Source organism: Lissotriton helveticus, chromosome 7 (genome assembly GCF_964261635.1).
Source record: "Lissotriton helveticus chromosome 7, aLisHel1.1, whole genome shotgun sequence".
Lineage (NCBI taxonomy): Eukaryota > Metazoa > Chordata > Amphibia > Caudata > Salamandridae > Lissotriton > Lissotriton helveticus.
In genome coordinates this window covers 1,382,198,304-1,382,212,325 of record NC_136068.1, presented here as the reverse complement: position 1 = coordinate 1,382,212,325, position 14,022 = coordinate 1,382,198,304, and the positions used below count along the sequence as shown (strand labels likewise).

Here is a 14,022-nt window from a genome sequence, read left to right as displayed (position 1 = left end):
TTTCTTAGCGACACCAGAGGTGGCTGCACTTTTCTTACCTTTTTTAGAAGGTGTTTCAGATGAAAAAAAAACTTTTTGACAGGGATGTGTCTAAGGACTCTGAAACATCTAAGATGGAAACAGCAACAGCTTGTTGCACAGAATCCTTAATAAATGATTTTAAATTATCTTTAAATCCCTAGGAGTCTTCTTCTTCATATATAATGAATATATATAGTTAATAAGTGTAAAGAAAAGGCAATAGGACAGAATGGAATTAAATACATAAGGTAAAAAACCTGCTTTACAAATAAAAAGCAACCAAAGGGTTAATTTACAGAAAAAAGGAAGGTGGAGTGTTTTTTTGGTCCAAGGGGCGTGTGGAAGGTTGTGCCCTTAAGTTTAACCACCTCCGAGCGAAGAGAGGAGGATGCCGTATTGCTAGAAGGAGTTGGGTGTGACCAAGGGGAAAAACAGCAAGCATCGCAGACGGCAGGCTCTGGTGAGAGAAGATACAGCAGGCCGCAGTATGCTCCAAGGCTCTGAGGAGCAGAGATAAGATGGGCGCATGATGGGCTGCAGCACACACGTCACTGCAATGATGGCGCGAGCGACGAAGGGGCTAAAGGAATGTAAAAGAAGAGCTTGCGCTCAACATAAGCAAACGGTAACAGCACAGAGAAGATATAAGAATGATAATGATAAACAAACCTTGAAAAGCAAAGTACATTAAATACCACAGTAATGATTGAAAATATGTACTTATCTTGACTGCATGCAACAAGAAAAGAGGATTTGCTGCTCTCAGTCAGGATAATTAACTAACTCGATGTCCTATTGGTGTTTCTATTGGGAGGTCAACTTTGTAGTTTTCTACTCAGATGGTTCTGGGAAATGTAGTTGTTTTTGATTGGCTGCTATTCAATAAACAACAAGAAAAGACTGCATACTATGAGCCTCCAGTCTTGAAATAAAATTTCACATGCACCATAGCAATCCCATGAAACCCTGAAATGTATCTCAGAACAGGCAGAGTCCCATGTTATGTCGCCCCTGTAGCATTTCTAAATTTTGACCTTGCCTAGATCAAGCCATTGAACCCCTTCAACTGTCTTAAACCGAAGCTCAAGCTGCTTACACCGGTTCAAGAGGGTTTAACTTGCAGTACATCAAGATAGCGTGGGCGCGTGAGCACACTACATCTAAACAAGGAGCTGCTTAATCTGATGTGTTCAGCGATTAAACCGCACCCCATGAATTATATGACGATTTTTATGAGCAGATCATGAAATGATTGTGTGATCCTGCGTCAAACACTGTTTCAGGATAGCTGTACAAAGAGTTCACTTTAAATACAGACAAGGTTTGGATTTTTGTTTTACAGAGCAATGTACACTGCAAATAAATTGCACACGCGGTAAAAGGAAATTTGGCAGAGGGCTTGATTTAGTGTTTGATGGCTAGGTACTACCACTAACTCTAAGGAAAGCTTCGAGTTAGATCAGTATTATTTACTCTTATTACATTATGCATCTGGAGGTAATATGCGTACTGGTATAAACTGGCCTCGAAAAATTGGATTATTACATTTTTTGTTCATTTTCTTCAAGGACAATTTCTCAATGTAATAAAAAAACTTTTTTGAAGCTGCACTGAAGACCCCATTCCATCTTTCCTGGAGCTACAAATTCTATTTTACCCTGTCAATCCTCTCAAGAAAATGTGACTGAATTCCGTGGATTTCCCATGCTGCATTCCTCTTGGATATTTTAGAGAGCAGTTCTGGTCATCTAGCAGGACCACTGCTTCAAGTGAGATGGATAATAATGAACCGACAAATTGTTTCAGTTTAGCAAGCATTTGTGTCCGCAGCCTAAGAGCTGATGGCAGGGGTGTAGGAGACACTACATTTCTGGGGGAGACAGGGGTAGCCTTGGAGACTTTCAATTGACCTTATACAAAATGCCCGTTATCTGCGAGCAGATGGCGTGCTAACTCTTCATCCTGATTTAAACCACCAGGAATTTTGGTTTGGAAGTCTATTATGTATTTGGACTCCCGCTGTCAAACTTTCAGCACTCTGTCTCCTTCCCTGGGGCCATGAGTAATCTATTCAATGGCAAGGTAACTCAGTTGTGTAGAATAAGAAAAATGTTTATCTTGGTAATGGCATGCCACAGGGTATCTTGGATCAAGGTTCGTGATGGCTCGCATACGTTCAAGTATGCGTTTTTTGGCCATCAATGTGGTACTGCCACCAGAGCTTACACGGACACTCAATGATGTAAATCACAAATTTGGTGCTACATGTCAGGAACTGAATAATCTTTTTGGTGTAGCTGCCATGAGTGACTTCTTTGCGAAAGCGGCTATTTTTACAGGCCTTACAATGACCACAGAGAAAAAAATCCCTGTAGTCCAAATACCTTTCTGGTTGGTGTTCAGTGATGTCACTGTGTACGAGTATGTCTCTGATGTTTCTGCTGCGCCTATACATGATGTTAGATCTATCCTGTAAATTGGGCCCTATGGTAATATCATTTTTGAGAATGTCCCAATTCTTAACTATGATTCTTTTGATCTCTGCAGCATCACTGTTGTGTGTAAGAATCATTCTGGTTGGTTCAATGTCACTGTCATGGTCTTTGGGCACTTTCTCAGAGAGAATCTCCTGTCTGGTAATGCCATCATCTCTATCACTGGCTTTCTTGAGTACCCATGTCGGGTAACCTCTCTCCTTGAATCTGTCAAACATGAGTTTGCGCTCAGTGAGGTAAGCGGTTTCATTATTGCAATTTCTTTTCGTGCTTAGAAGCTCTCCATATGGAATGCTCCATTTCAGGATTTCTGGATGGCTGCTGAGGGTATGAAGAACGCTGATGCCTGCTGTGGATTTGCAAAACAGTTCAGTGCATAACCTATTCTCTTGTACAGTGAGCCTAACATCTAGGTACTCTGCCATGGTGTTACTGATATTCCCTGTGAGTAGAATGTTGCGGTCGTTCCCATTGAGTTTCTTGATGAACTCTTTGGCTGTGATTTCCGATCCACTCCAGACAATGAACAGATAGTCAATGTACCTGTGCCATATCTTGACCTGTTCAAGGTCTGGAGTGATGCTGTCATCAGAGAATATCTCCTCCTCCCAGAGACCCATAAACAGGTTGGCAAAACTGGGAGCGAAGCTTGAATCCATCGCAGTCCCTGTGATCTGCTTATAGATAGCACAGTGGAACCGAAAAATATTGTTGTTGAGACAATATTCTATCATTTCTAATATCATCTTCGTGTGCTCTATAAATCTACTAGGTCTTTTCTGTAGAAAGTGCTTGCATGCCTCCGAACCCTGTTTATGGTCAATGATGGTGTAGAGGGAGTGAACATCTAGCGTGATAAGTAGAACGTTCTCCTCCCATCCAATGTCCTGTATCTTCCCCCAAAAATCTTTAGTGTCACGTATAAATGTGGGGAGATTAGAAACATGTTCCCTCAAAAAATTATCAACATATTTCGAAATGTGTTCAGCCACACTGTCCCTAGAAGAAACAATGGGGCGTCCAGGAGGGTAAAGAGGAGCCTTATGAATTTTTGGTAATAGTTAAAGAAAAGGGAGTCTGGGATGGTCATTTTTGAGGTAACAATATTCTTCCCATTCTACAATTCCTTTGTCTCGCCATCCTGAGAGTTTATCCCAGATCGCAATGATGCTCTCATTATAGATCTCCTTGTTGACGAGTATGTAGAATTTGTTATCTGGAAGTTGTCTCATAGCTTCAGAGATATACTAATCTCTGTCTAGCAGCACAATATTCCCCCCCTTGTTCGCAGGCCAGATGACAATCATGTTGTCTTCGGCCAAGGAAGTGAGAGCCTGTCTTTGACTGTTAGTAATATTGTTGGATTTGCGATTTTTATAATATATTTTCTGGCGAAAGTCAATGAGAGATCTTGTCACGCTTTCATGAAAAGTGTCTATACTATCATGGGGTACTGTGGGTAAACATGTGGACTTGGGTCTAAAGGTGGTGATGGCTGAAGCATCTTGTGTGATGCCTAGCTCATCCAATATGTCTTGTTCATTATTACCTCCTCTGTCCATGTCCTGATCTTGTTGGAGTTCAATCATGGTGACTAAAGTGTCAATATCCCCTATATCAAAAGTTTTGTCTATATCAGTATTGGTGATATTCTCCCTTCTTTTGTTACCTGTACCTCTAAGTTTATGCCCCTTTTGGAGTTTGAGTTTTCTGACATATTTAAACAGGTCAATTCTGATACTTGTATAATCAAAAGCACAGGAGGGACAGAAAGAGAGGCCAAGGCAGAGAGTCTGTTTTTCATTGTCACTGAGAGGTCTTTAGAAAGATTAACAATAGTCTTGTTCACCATTTCTTTATCCATTAGTGTGTCTTTTTAAGGCATTCGTTGTTGTTTCCCACGCATCCACGTCCTCTGCCTCTTTTGCCACTTCCTCTTCCTTGACCCCGACTTCTCTGACCTCTCGTCTTGGGTGTTGGAGTATCTCTTGTGGTCTGACGTCCCCGGCAAAGCAGCCGGTATTTGCCTAAAAAAGTGACTGTGCACGTGTTTTTTTTCATTGTCCAATGTGGTGCTCACTGTTGTCTCTGTTTCTATGTCACTGGTGATAGATAGATCCGACATTGAGCTTTCTATTGTTATCAATGGTGTTTCTTGAGTCTTGGATTGGTGGTCGTATTTCTCACTGAAAGTTAGTATTCTTCCGCTTTTGTAATCATGATAGTCCCAAACTAATTTATGCTGTTTGGGCTCTTTGATCACTTCCTCGTATTTTTTAGCCTGTCTTTCATGATCAACAGGGATCTTTTTAGGGTGTCAGGTTCCATACAGCTCGTGAGAACATCCATCAAATTTTTAATTTGGCCCAGCACTGTTTCTCGATCTATTTTGGCGTATTTGACCAAGATCTCTAACATGTGTCTTGAACTTGTAGCAGAGTTCTCAGATCACTTCTCAAGCATCTTTCGTACGATGGCGTGGTGAAAATTCTTAGGCCACTAGGTACCATGTTGATATCAATGTAGTTTTGTAAAGAGCTTGCTTCCCACCATTTGGAGATTTCTGTCCGTTTGAATTTTTCCAATTTCTTCAGTTTTTCTTCTTGCATTTGCATTTGATTAGTTTTTGCTTCCTTGGGTGCTCCAGAGCCTTTTTTTCTGGAATCAGCCACTCTCCTTTCTGCTTTTTCCTCCATAAAGCACAACTTCTGTCCAGATAGTCCTGATACGGACCATCTGGCCTATTGTAAAGTGTTGTAACTTTGTTTTTTGTTATCGTGCCTCTTTTTCCATTGCTCTCCGTTCCCGCTGTGTCTGCTCCTGCCGCTTTTTCCCCGCTGCGGTCTCCCCTGTGGCTCTGCCCCCTCAGCGCCCATTTGCCGCCCCGCTCCCACCTCCCAGCTGATACTCCCTCCCTACCCCCCTTATATGGAGGCCGCGCGCAGCAGGCGCGCCTAAGGCAGGCCCTTCTACGCTCGTCCGCTCCTGGACCGTGCCCAGTGCCAGAACCTCTGGCCCCCGCGGCGGCTACGAATTGCCACACCTCTACGACTCCAGCACCCTCCAAGCACTCAACGCCGGATGATCACGCACCTGCTGCCTGGCTGCCCCGAAACGCACCCAAGGTCCCTTCTCCTGCGGGAACTGCTGCTTTACCAGCATCCGGCACGCCAACACACCCACCAAAGAACGAAACTTCCTCAGATGCATTCTGCTCAACACCCGCTCTGCACGCAAACACGCCATCGAACTTTGGGACCTACTCGGTACCAACGCTCCAGACGTCGTCTTCCTGACAGAGACCTGGCTGAAACCCTCCTCAGCACCCAACATCGCCTTAGCCATCCCGGAAGGCTACAAGATCACCCGCAAGGACGGCACCAACGGAGTAGGTGGAGGAATTCCATCGTCCACAGGAACACTCTCAAAATATCGACATACACCGACGACACCCTCAGCACCGCCGAACACCTGCACTTCCAGGTCCACACCAACCGTAACACCACCCTCAGAGGAATCCTCGTCTACAGACCCCCCGGACCTCGACCACAGTTCAGCGGCTCCATCGCCGACTTCGTCAGCACACACGCCCTCGCCTCCCCGGACTACATCCTACTTGGGGACCTGAACTTCCACCTCGAGAACAACAATGACTCCAACTCTACCACCCTGATTGACAACCTCGGACTCAGACAACTCGTCACAACACCCACCAACTCCGTCGGCCACATGCTTGACCCCATCTTCCCAGCAAGCACCCACGTCTTCTTCAACCACACCACCGAACTCCACTGGACCGACCACCGTTGCATCCACTTCACCTTCCGGAAACCCCCCACGCACCATCACACCCAGCAGGTGCCTCGCTGCCGCTGGAACAAAGTCACTGAAGACCAGCTAAACACCACCCTCGCCCAGAGCCCACCCTCAAACCCGACCGACCCCGACGCCGCAGCACGCAACCTCAGACAGTGGATCAACGACTGCGCCAACACCCTGGCCCCGCTCAAGAAGCCCTCCAACACCTACACCAACAAGAAAGCCAGCTGGTTCACCGAAGACCTCCAGGCCTCCAAGCGGACCTGCCGAAAACTCGAAAAAAACTGGATCCATGAACAACACCAGAAAGCTACACAGCCAACAAAAACGCCACCACCTCAACAGAATCGCCAAAAGGACCTCCTTAAAAAACCGCTTAGATAACCATGCACACAACAGCAAAGAGCTCTTCAACATAGTGAAGGAACTCTCCAACCCCAGCTTCAACACCCACGACATCCCATCTTCACAAGACCTGTGTGACTCGCTGGCGACCTTTTTCCACCGTAAGATTCAATGCCGTCACCACTCAGGCAAGCACTGGGAACCCCGCTCCTACGACCACCACAGGCACCAACCGCCTGCTCTCCTTGACCAACATCAATGACCACAACACCATCAAGATCACAAACACCATCCACTCCGGATCCCCGGATGACCCCTGCCCACACCACATCTTCAACAAAGCCAACAACACTATCGTACCCCATCTCTGAAAAACCATCAACATCTCCTTCGAGACAGCGACCTTCTCTGAGCGCTGAAAGCACACAGAGATCAATACCTTACTCAAAAAACCCAAGGCAGACCCCAAGGACCTCAAGAACTTCCGACCCATCTACCTACTCCCGTTCCCGGCGAAGTTAATTGAAAATGCCGTCAACAGACAACTGACCAGCTTCCTCAAGGAGAACAGCATTCTGGACCCGTCCCAGTCCGGGTTCCGCAGCAACTACAGCACCACAACCGCCCTCATTGCCGCCACTGACGACATCAGGAACCTGCTAGACAACGGAGAAACCACAGCCCTCATCCTCCTGGACTTGTCAGCCGCCTTCGACATGGTCTGCCACTGCACACTACGTACACGCCTCTACGACGCTGGAATCCAAGAAAAGGCCCTGGAATGGACCTCCTCCTTCCTCTCCGGCAGAACACAGAGCGTCCATCTCCCCCCTTCTGCTCCAAAGCCACCATGATCATCTGCGGCGTACCCCAAAGCTCATACCTCAGCCAACATTGTTCAATGTCCACATGGCACTGCTTGCCCACGTCACACAACGCCACGACCTCAACATCATCTCCTACGCCGACAACACCTAGCTGATCCTCTCCCTCACAAAAGACCCCCACACCGCCAAAAAAACCTCCACGAAGGAATGAAGGCCGTCGCCGACTGGATGAGGAACAGCAGACTGAAGCTGAACTCGAACAAGATGGAGGTCCTCATCCTCGGATCCACCCCTCGGCCTGGGACGACTCCTGATGGTCGACTGCACTAGGATACCGCCAACACCCACCGACCACACACGCAACCTAGGGATCATCCTCGAATCTACCCTCTCCATGACGTAGCAGGTCAAAGCCGTCTCCTCATCCTGCTTCAACACCCTCCGCATGCTTCGCAGGATCTTCAAGTGGTTCTCCACCGAAACAAGAAGGACGGTCATCCAGGCCCTCTTCAGAAGTACACTGGACTCTACGCAGGAGCCTCGGCCAAACTCCTGAAACGGCTCCAACGCATTCATAACGTCTCTGCATGCCTGATCCTCAACACCCCTCGCCGCAGCCACATCACACCCCACCTGAGAGACCTGCACTGGCTCCCTGTCAACAAGAGGATAACCTTCAAACTCCTCACCCATGCACACAAGGCACTCCACAACACAGGACCAGCGTACCTCAACAGCCGACTCAGCCTCTACACCCCCACCCGCCAGCTTCGCTCCGCAGACCGCACCCTCGCCACTGTCCCCCGCATCCAAAGAGTGACTGCCGGCGGCAGATATTTCTCCCACCTCGCCGTCAAGACATGGAACACTCTCCCCATCCGCCTACGGCAGACCGAAGACCTTCTGACCTTCGGGAGACTTCTCAAGACCTGGCTCTTCGAGCAGTACCAGCTCCCCGCCACCCCCAGTGCCTTGAGACCCTCACGGGTATGTAGTGCACTTTACAAATGCTATGATTGATTGATTGATTGATTAATTGATGGTGTGTCTCCCCTGTCTAAATGACCAGGTTCTCTCAGCCGTATCTGAGGTGCCTTTCGTGTAGAGCCGCCGATGAAGCTAAGGCTTGAAGAAGGAGAAATATTTGATCGTTAGCGTTAAACGATCCATGTGCCTTTTCGTAGATTCCATCCCAACAATGTAGGGTCTTTTAACCTGGTGGTGGAAAGCCATTCGTTGTCACCAATGACCCAGGGAAGTGGAAGCACTGTGCACCCCGATGCCCAGCAAACCCCTTCCACACCAGGACCGGATAAGCAACAGGAGCGGGCTTACCTGAAACACAACCCTGTCGGCTAATCTCCTCAAACGTCTTTCTTATGTTGCACGGCCGGTCCTTTGTATGATACTCCTTTCGTTTCCACACACTCATTGCTCCTTCCGGATCACCGAACCAGTGGAGAGTGGCATGTACACCAGAAGAGTATACTGGCAATAAGGATCCACAATTCTTTTACCATCAACGCGCTCTCAGAGTCAACACTCCAATCCGTAAGTAGTGGCAGAAGTTATTCAATGCACAACGCGTTTCGGCTGCCCCGCAGCCTTTACCATGTGCAAGATTCAAGCAAATGAAATTCTCTTACATATACTGGCATCGCAGCTTCCGACATGAAGTAAAATGAGTTCTATAGTACACATACTGTGGCGGCCATCTTACAGGTGCCTAAATGCTAATAGATGCAATACATATATATTCAATATGTAGTGTATGGCCATAAAAACAAAAATACAATGCACAAATTCAGAACAGCAAATCAAAACATCAATGTGTCTGTCAGCAATCATCACGAAAAAATATACATTGAAATTTTAGAAAATATTCACTTCATATGTCCAACAGATATTGTGTGGTAGGTACTGTGAATAATACATTATAATAATATATATACACACAATAAATTAAAAAACATAATATACTGGAATTTCTTTTAAAAGCATACCAATTTAATTACACATATAAAAAAAGTAAGCAATATAAAAGAATACATTGTACTAAAATATATTATATATCAAAAACATTACTAATTAAAAATATATAATTTTAAATACACAAAAACATACTAATACTATCATTTTAAACAATATAAAAAAACAATCAAATTCTAGGAATAATACAAATGCTATTCCCACTCCAGTATGTGCAACAGCAGGGAAAGCGTTGGACTCAGAAGGGGTAATATTTACTATATAGGGAAAGTACTTCACGTCAAACACATACCTTTTTTAATACAAGTATTAATTTAATACAATTATAAAACTAATAACTTAAAACTAAATATATATATTAATAAAATAATTACCCATATAAGCCCAACCTGCACGTAAAATATAACTTTAAAAAATATTATTTACACAATTTGCATACTTAATAACCAAATAAATAATTACTATTATTTAAAAAAGTATAAATGCATTATACTTAATTAACTTCTTGCCCTATACCCCTACAAACCTCACAACCTGCTACAACTGTATGAATTACTATTTTACAATTACATTTAAAATATAAATAGCTTAAAATGACAAACTATATTTGATAAAATAATGACAATTACGCAAACGATTTAAAACATATACAATTAAAATATGATTTAAACACAAAGAAACTTAAAAAAACAATATTTCTTATCTTACAAATCAATTTTTTATCAATGATATTTTTGCACACTATATTTCTGTGTCACGATATTAAAAATTCGATTTCTGCAACTCAATATTTTTAACTTGATATTTTGTGCGAATACCCCTTCATCCAGGCTGAGAAATTCTTCATGGAGTTGTGGAAGTTGGTTTTCGTGGTGGTGGGGTAACCTGAGAGCGGGAGGACGGGCTGGGTGTTGTTGGCGCAGGAGATCATGCTGATGTCATGGGTCCTGACAATGTCTGCTATTGGCGTCATTAGATGTTGAAGAGGGTTGGACTGAGGGATGCTGCAGATGGTGCCCATGGGTTATGAGTTGAAGGGAGGGAAGCAGATTCTCCGGGTGCGCTCCGTGAGGAATGAAAGCATCCCTCTAAGAGTGCTCCCTTTAAATCTGATCTGGCGTAGACATTTGATGAGAGGGTAGTGGGAGACGATGTTGAATGCTGCGGTGAGGTCGAGGAGGATCAGGGCAGCCGAATCTGCGCTGTTGAGTAGGTTGCGGATGTCATCTGTCTCAGCGATCAAGGTCATCTCGGTGCTGTAGTTGACGCAGGAGATGATGCTGATGCCATGGGTCCTGACAATATCTGCCTGAGGCGTGATGTAGATGTTAAAGAGGGTTGGACTGAGGGATGCTGCAGATGGTGCCCTTGGGTTGTGAGGTGAAGGGAGGGAAGCAGATTCTCTGTGTGCGCTCTGTGAGGAATGAAGCCATCCATCTAAGAGTGCTCTCTTTGATTCCGATCTGGTGTAGACATTTGATGTGAGGTTAGTGGGAGACGATGTTGAACACTGCGGAGAAGTCGAGGAGGATCAGGGCAGCCGAATCTGTTCTGTTGAGTAGGGCGCGGATGTCGTCTGTCGCAGCAATCAGGGTCTTCTCTGTGCTGTGGTTGGCTTTTAATCCTGATTGGGAGGGGTCCAGCCGGTTGGTTCTCTCCGGGTGTTCGATGAGTTGGAGATTGATGGCTTTCTCCAGGAACCTGGTGGGAAACAGGAGAAGTTAGATGGGTCGGTAGGTTCGGAGATCGCTGGGGTCTGCAGAGGATTTCTTGAGAAGGGGTCTGAACTCGGAGTATTTCCAGGTTTTGAGAAAGGTGGCTGGAGGCATTGAGGATGGTGGTGAGCTGTGGCTTCCAAGGATGAAGAGTCAATGGCGGCATGGGTTGGAGGGTTCTCCCGGGTGGATGGAGTTCAATAAGGTCGCAGTGTTTGGTGTGCTGAGTTGCTCCCATGTGGTGAGAGGGTGGTCAGTGGTGGTCTCCATGGGGGTGGGGAGGCTGGAGAGGTCTGTGGGTTGGGTATTCAAAGTTTCTGTATACAGTGGCTATCTTGCTGTGCAAGTGGTCTGCTAGAGCATCGCTGAGTTTCTGTGAGGAGGGTATCGAGTTTTCGGTAACTGTTGGGCAGGTGAACTCTCTGACGATGGTGAAGAGTTCCTTAGTCTGGTTGGCGGTGCTCTTGATGCCATTTCCCAGGGCTTCCTTTTTTGTGTCTTTGAGTTGGTGGTGGTAGTTGTTGAGGGCGGACTTGAAGCTGGCTTGACCAGGGTAGTTTCTGCTGGTGTGCCATTTTCTCTCTAGTCGTTTGCATCCGTGATTCATCACGCTGAGTTCTGGGGTGTACCAGTTGGCTTGTTTGGTGGAGCTGTGCATTTTGGCTGGTTTGGTGGGGGCGACTCAGTCGATTGCGCTGGGGATCCAAGCGTTGAAGTTCCCTACTGCCTGATCCCGGTAGGTGGCAACATACAGCTGGGTGATGCTGAGGCAGTTAGTCCATTGGTGCTGTGTGACTTTAGTCCAGTGTTGGAAAAGGGTGCTATGGTGGTTGGGGGGGGCTCGGGTGGACCGCCAATGGTGAAATGTACGAGGAAATGGTCGGACAGATGAGTTCCGTGGTGTGGCTATATCTGACTCTGTTGCTGGATGTGAAAATAGGGTCCAGCATGTGTCCTGCTTTGTGCATGGAGACTGCTGTGTGAGGCCAACCTTGTGCATTCATTCCAGGAGGTCAGTGGAGCTGGTGTCAGTGGGGTCATCGAGGTGGAAGTTGTGATGTCCCAGGAAGATGAAGTATTCGGCAAAAACTCTGCCAACCGTTGGCAGAGCGGAGCTTACTGGAGCACTCACCCTTAGACTTCATCCCGCAAGAGTAGTGTGCCAGGAGGAGCATTTGCAGAGTGCTTAAAGAGGCGGGCCTCCAACGAGGCATGAGCAATCTCATTGTGGGGCACTTACATGTGGCAACAATAGGGGTTCGTGGCCCCCAACGACCCTCAGCAGCCAAGGGGACTTTGTCCCCTTATCAGTAATGCACCAGGAGGGGCATTTGCAGAGTGGTTGAGAAAGGAGGCAGTCCTCCAATGGTGTCTGAGCAAACTCCCTGAGGGGGACTTACTTGTGGTAACAATAGGGGTCTTGGCCCTCAACCACTCTCAGTAGTCAAAGGGAATTCACCCCCCAACCAGTAGTGTACCAGGAGGCACATTTGCTGAGTGGTTGAGAAAGAGGAGGGGCCTGATGAGGTCTGAGCAATCTAGCTGTGGGGGACTTACTTGTGGAAACAATAGGGTTTCTTGGCCCCCAACCACCCCTCAGACAGGGGACTTCATCCCCAAACCAGTAGTGCACAAGGAGGCTCATTTTCAGAGTAGTCGAGAAATGGGCGGGGCCTCTGACAAGGTCTGAGCAGCCCAGCTGCGGTGGACTTACCTATGGCAACAATAGGGGTTCTTGGCCCCCAACGGCCCTCAGCTGCCAAAGGGACTTCATCCTCCAACCAGTAGTGCACCAGTTGGTACATTTGCAAAGTGTTTGAGAAAGGAGGCTGGCCTCCGATGATGTCTGAGCACTCCTGTGGGGGGGACTTACTTGTGGCAACAATAGGGGCTCTCGGCCCCCAACAACCCTCAGGAGCCAAAGGGACTTCATCCCCAAGCAGTAGTGCACCAGGAGGTACATTTGCAGAGTGTTTGAGAAAAGGGGTGGGGCCTCCAACGAGGTATGAGCAGTCCCACTGTGGGTGACTCACTAGTGTCAACATTAGGGGTTCTTGACCCCAATGAACCTCAGCAGCCAAGGGGACGTCATCCCCCAACCAGTAGTGTACCAGAAGGTGAATTTGCAGAGTAGTTGAGAAAGGGGATGGGCCCTCCGATGCAGTCTGAGCAATCCTGCTGTATCCTGCTGTATGGGACATTACTGGTGGAAAAAGGAGAGGTAGTTGGTCCCAAGGACACTCAGCATCCAAGGGCACTTCCTCCCCCAACCAGTAGTGCACCAGGCGAAATTTGCAGAGAGGTGGACAGAGGGGGCGGGCTTCTGATGAGCTGTGTCAGGATTCGTGGTTCGATTGTGGATGGGGGTCATCCTGGGCACCGTGGGGGATCCACTGATTTCCACGCATTGTTATAAGGCAGTTTATTGGCCTTTATGGGTCCCTATAGGACCCCTCTAACACACCCAAGGGGTCAGGTTACCTCTACCGTGACCCCATTATTCACTTTGCAAAAACCTTTTCAGCCCTGGTCACTGTGTCCTTAAAAACAAAATGGTGACCACATCTTTTCGTGGAAGGTGCGGCTAGCCAATCAGAACTTTGCTTTGATGCGTGGATCCACTGATCTACAAAGTGTGGATCTGCAGAGGCTCCGTGTCCCTATATATATAAATTTGTTTTCCGGTTAATATCTCTAAAACTACAGAACATATGTACGCCTAATCACAAAAAGCGGGCTCTGTGGAAAAAAATCTACCTTTCTGCCAAATTTAGTGTAAATCCGTCCGGCGTTTTGGGCTGTAGTTGTGTT

At 46.8% G+C, this 14,022-nt stretch overlaps 1 long non-coding RNA gene across 3 annotated transcripts in view; it reads left to right on the top strand.

The window, feature by feature from the left end:
- Positions 1 to 424: 424 nt before the first annotated feature.
- Positions 425 to 14,022, top strand: part of LOC144767422 (uncharacterized) — a 295,858-nt gene continuing 282,260 nt past the window's right edge. For all 3 annotated transcript variants that reach the window (XR_013598195.1, XR_013598194.1, XR_013598196.1), the window contains exon 1: positions 425 to 646. This is a non-coding gene — a long non-coding RNA (uncharacterized LOC144767422). The remainder of the gene's footprint in view (positions 647 to 14,022) is intronic.